Source organism: Arvicanthis niloticus, chromosome 20 (genome assembly GCF_011762505.2).
Source record: "Arvicanthis niloticus isolate mArvNil1 chromosome 20, mArvNil1.pat.X, whole genome shotgun sequence".
NCBI classification, from domain to species: domain Eukaryota; kingdom Metazoa; phylum Chordata; class Mammalia; order Rodentia; family Muridae; genus Arvicanthis; species Arvicanthis niloticus.
In genome coordinates this window covers 41,192,828-41,198,630 of record NC_047677.1, presented here as the reverse complement: position 1 = coordinate 41,198,630, position 5,803 = coordinate 41,192,828, and positions in this window count along the sequence as shown.

Sequence of the window (5,803 nt, the reverse complement as noted above, 5' to 3'; positions counted from 1 at the left end):
CCTGTTGCTGCCAAATCCCCAGTGTCTGTGCCCAAAAGGGCCTTATCCCAGGTAGGTACCACACACGCTAGCTCTCCTTTTCACTCTAAAGTGACACTTTGGCCGCCCTTCATGGGCACAGGGACTGCAAAAGGTGCTACCCTGTCTCTAATGAATATTTAGCACATCCTCAACATGGACTCCACCCCAGCCAGTGAATGTCAACTAAAATTGCCACCCTGTGATCGTGAGCTGTCTCTTAAGGCTCTGATCAGGGCAGGGTGATCTCAGACTGCCGGGTTGCTTGAATGGAACGCTTATGGAAGGATAGGTGAATACTGGCTTGTGGGTGGATGGGACAAATGACCATCAAGAGACAGTCTATTTCAGTGTGGGTTATTTGGGGTTGCTCATGTCCCAGGTATTCCACACTTACGTTCCCGGAGGTGTCACATAGAACTGTGGGTTTTCCAGGACAGGGGCTGGGCTGTGTCACACCTCCATGACTAAGTGTGGGGACCAAGTGGTTTAGAGTGTACTGTCTTGGGTTACACTATGGCTCAGAGAGAATGGCTTACCTAGTATTCACAAGACCCTGGGTTTTAACCTACCATAGGAAGACAGGAAAAAAGACCAAAGAAGAACTAGAAGTCAGGGGAAGAGGGAGAAGCTTGTGGGTTCACAGACATGGAGGCCAGAAGCCCAGGTGTGAGGTGTGGGTGGGGCTGGAGCCCTCTGCCTGCACCATGGAAGGTCTATCCTCAGCCTCAGGCCTGGCTCCAAGTTGGCAGTCTCCTTGTCTTTGGCAGCAGACAGTGTCACAGTAGTCCCTATGAGACATTCTTTCTGTATTCATCTATCCAAATTGCCCTCTTTCCAGTTCTTTTTCAAAGATGGATAAATTTTTACCGAGCCTCTTAGTTTCCAACATGAGGCGCTAGGAAAGACAGTGCTACTTTGTAGCATTTTACACAGATCTAGAGACACACTTTCAGCTCCAGGAGTTTAGGAGGACTTCTCTTTCCCAGAAGTTGGATCAAGCAAACTGGTGTCGACTCCTTGGGTCTTCTCCTACCTCCTCCCTTATTATAGTAACAAGCTCTAACTAGTCGTCCAGGGATGGGGCAGATGTTACCACTATGTCTGGTATTGTAGGTCCAAAGCCCTGCCATTCCAACCAATAACCACTAATTCCGCTTCCAAAGTGAGTTATGCTGGTGGAATCTTGGCATCAAGCCATCCTCTCCCTCTCTCCAACACTCATTCCGGCTCACTCTCCAGCCCAGCCTTCTTCCCCCCACCCACAGCCATGCCACGTCCGCTGTCCGCTGGCATCTAACGACCTCTGATAATGCTGCCTGCTCCAACCTAAAGACAAGGACTTGGTGTCTTTGGACTTGTTTGGATATTGGTATCAACAGCCGTCATTTCCTATTGCATTCCTGTAGGCACAGTGAACGTCTCCCTCACAGGACCATTGACTGTATCTTCCCCTTTTAGATTTTTGTCCATTGGGTGGACCCTTCCCCTTTCTTTTGGTTTATCTTCACTAAGACCCATGCTCTTCACACTTAATGCTTTGGGTATACTCACAATGCTTGCTTTGAAAACATGTTTACAGGCTGTAGTCGCCTGGTTCTTGTTAGCATCCTTGGCTACGTTTTAATGTTTCCTAATACCTTTACGCTTCACAAGAAATGACTCTCAGTTGTGGTCCTGCAGAAACTTGGCAATGTCCCTCTCAGGCAGCTGCTTCACAGCCTATAGCCGCTGAGGCACTGCTGCTCTCCCTGCTGCCTGCTTTATTCCAAATTGCCCTTTTTAAAAAAGGATACTAACCTTAGTGAGTGGGGGCTCTCTCCCTCCTCCAGTAAAAATCTCTTGGCAACGAGTGACATTTGCAACGAGTTTCTTTCCATGTAGGGCTGTACTCTGAAGTACGGGGCTTTGGAAGCCAACACGAAGAAGCATCCCTCCCATAGTAACACTCTGACAGCAGGTCATGAGCTACTGGTTGACACTCCACCTCTGCCATATGGTGGCCACACAGCCTGCAGCAGAAAAGCCCTAACCCTAAACCCATCTCCTTACGAAGAACCACTGCGAAGAACCACTGCGTTAGCAGTAAACCCACCTGCTGCCTACTTTAAATCCCTGTAATCAGAGAGTTAATCCAACACCACTATGCATTCATTAGTAATTCCAGGAGCTGGGAATGTGGGAAGGCGGTGGAGAACTCTCTCCACTCACAGGAGTTTAGAGCACAAGGCTATAACAGTGACCTCTCTCGGACAAAATGAATATCTTTCACTGTGACACAAGACCCTGCCACGGCCCCAGAATGGCATGAAAGACAAGTCTCGAAGGAGGGACTTCTCATACATCAGTGATGTGGGAGAGGGGTCCATTTGCAGCCATTCCACGCCAGCCATTGCTACTGAAGCTCCTTCACCAGCATCCTCTACCCCACATGCCCTGGAAAACAGCCCTTTATCGGTATCAACCATCACACCTTTACCACCATTCTCACGGAAGTAACCTCCTCCCCGAATCTCCTTCCCAATACTCTCCTGTCAGCACTGCCTGACAGCCATGCACTCATTAACATCTCATGGGACCTACCAAACATCGCTACATTAATATACTTCCATCAACGCCTATACCCTGTATCCTCAACCATATCTGTTACCACCCACAATACACAGACACACACACAGACATACGCACACACGCACGCACATCTCCACAAGCCTAATGATACCACTTCCTCTGCACAGAAGCTATCTACTTCCCCCAGACCAGCATCCCCTACCTCTATCCCTCCTCAGTTTCTCCCCAACAGCAGCATGTTCTTACCATCCCTCTACCAACTTCCCTTCACGCCCCTCCCCTGACCATCACTTTCCCTCAACTCACTTCCTTCCCCTCAGCATCTGCCAATCATGACTTTCCAATCACCCACCACCTTTTCCTCAGTACTGCCCCTTCCTAAGTCCCTCCCCCTCCCCCCGACCCCATTCCCCTCATCAGACTCCTCTCACTACTTTCCCTCATCAGGATCCACTCCCACCTTCCCCTCTCCAACATCATCTCTCATATTCCCCCAAGAGAACCCCTTTCAAATAGGACCAAACCATATTTCTCTTGCTGTTGTGGTCCTTCCAATGTCCCCTTGCTTGTTGGCCATTAGACCTCTATGATACTGACTTGGGTTCAGGAACCTGAACAGTAATGGAATAGGTAGTAGCCAGTCCCTACCCACCCCCCAAATGCACATGAGAACATTTTCAGATGCCCCCAGGATGCTGGCTATACCATCCTAGACTTCTTTCCACCACAGCGTGGACAATCAATCTCCCACCCTGCTTTGGGGTCATGATAGCCACTGTCCTAGTTAGTTTTCTTTCCTCTGATGAAACAGGGACAAAAAAAAAAAAAAAAAAAAACCAACAACTCTGGAAGGAAAGAACGTGCTTGGCTTACACTTCCGTGTCACAGTCCATCATCCAGGGAAGTTAAAACAGGAGCTCCGACAGAAACTGAAGCAGAAGCCATAGAGGAATGATGTTTCCTGGCTCACTCCCTCTGGCTCATGCCCAGCCAGCTTTCTTATGTAACCCAAAACCACCTGCCTAGGGTTAGCACCGCCCACAGTGGTCAGAGTCTTCCTACATCAACTAACGATCAAGGCAATTCCCCTACAGATTCAGCCACAGCCCAATCTGGTCTGGGCAGTCACTTTACTGAGATTCCCTCTTCTTGGTTGTAGACAAACTAAGCAGGATGTCTCTTTGTGAAAATGATAACATGCCTAGTTACTCCACCTACATACTCCTGTGATAGACATACTGGGTGGAAGAGTTTTAACCCAACCTTCTCTGCCATTCTCAGCCTCTCTGCATTGCTACTCCATTTCTCTGCTACAATACTGGGGATACAGCTAGGGTTGGGACCTATGTCCAGTAGGCATATCAGAATCTCATCTCTGCCTGAGGAAGGGATAAAGGAAGCTGTACCTTGGAGAGAGAAGTCTTCTGAGCCACTTTTGTGTGGCTCCTTTGTGTGAAGGGCAAAGCCTGGGTTAGGCTGGGATTGGGTACTGATCTCCTCAATCCTCAGTGTCCCTGGATCTCAAGAGAAGAATGCAGAATCCTCATCAGTCGGCTTCCTCTCAAGACAGCCCCAACCCTGGGTGGGACCCACATTTGAGACTAGCAGCTCAGACAGCCATGAGAGATCCCATGGGACACAGCAATATACCAAAGGCCTCCATGGTCTTCTCTCATCTACAAGCATAGCCATTGCCTGGTTCTGCATCCTGACTGTGGAAGGCTTCCCCCACAAAGCTCTGAGCCAATGACCTTCCCCAATGCAGAAAGGAGCGATCCCCCTGTGCTGGTATGGCATTGGCCTTTTTCAGCCTAGCCCTTCCAAAGCTAGTGTCCTGTACCCTCCATTCTGCAGGTGTGATTTCAAGGACTCAAGAATTACACACATGCATGCACCCATGCATATGCATGTCCTCTGAGACCCAAGTTGCTGCTGTCAAAGACAAAGAGCCCTGAGAGAAGCTTAAGCAAATGCTCTTGAGGGGCAGCAGGGGGCAAACCCACTGAGTCACAGTGGTCATCTTTATCCTGTCTCCAGCAGAAGCATGGGCATTTTTTTTAATACACAAATTGGCCAGGCTCCTCATCAGAACTGGCCCGGCCCTTCCAAGCACCTTGTTAGGTACAGTCTAATTTATAGGAACTTCCTGCACTGAAGGATTCCACCCCTTTGCCTGCAACGCATGGGAAATGTCTGTCCATGTTGCTTCCCCTGGTTGATGTTGTTCCTTTCCCAGAACCAAATGACTTAAATTTCTAGATAGCCCATCTGTCTTTAAAAGGCATTTAGATTCCCTGCCTCACTTAAGAAGAATGTGCCACCCTCTGTTTTCTTTTTATAGCCCGTGTTAATGAGTACAACCATACTTGGGAGAGTTTTTTTATGGACTGGGGCATCTGAAAGTCACTGGGTTGGTTTATTAGTAATAGAGACTAGAGAGAAAGAAAGTGATGAACAGGACATCTGAGGATGGAGAATGAGGTGAGTCCCCTTGAAGGTGGTATGGAAGGTAGGTGTAGACTGTCCAGTGAAGGAAGAGAATACCCTCACAGTCCTCAGGAGCCAGACAATGGGAGGGGAGCAAGCACTACAGTCTTTGTTCCTTGCTATATGACTGTACTGGCTAATCTTATGCCAACTTGACACACAAACTACAGACATCTGAAAGGGGGGACCTCAATTGAGAAAAAGCCTCCATAAGAGCTGGCTGTAAAGCATTTTCTTAATTAGTGATTGATGGGAGGAAGGACCAGCCCTTTGTGGGTGGGGCCACCCCTGGGCTCGTGGTCCTGGATTTTATAAGAATGCAGGCTGAGCAAGCCATGAGGAGCAAGCCAGCAAGCAGCATCCCTCCATGGCCTCTGCATCAGCTCCTGCCTCCTTGTTCCTGCCATGCTTGAGTTTCTGTCTTGACTTCCTTTAATGATGAACAGCAATGTGGAAGTGTAAAATAAATAAACCCTTTCCTCCCCAACTTGCTTTTTGATCATGGTGTTTCGTCACAGTAATGGTAATCCTAACTAAGACAATAACAAGGAATCCAGTGCTCAGAGCATAGGAATACTGGATGCATCCCTCATAAATCCTGCATCTGGGAACCCTGGGGCTGGGGCTTCTAATTCATTACTCACAGATCAAGGGGTTTCCTGGCTGTGTTCCCAATTGCAGTCTCGGTCCTTGACCATGGCCCCCAAACCCAAGCACACAAAGCAGA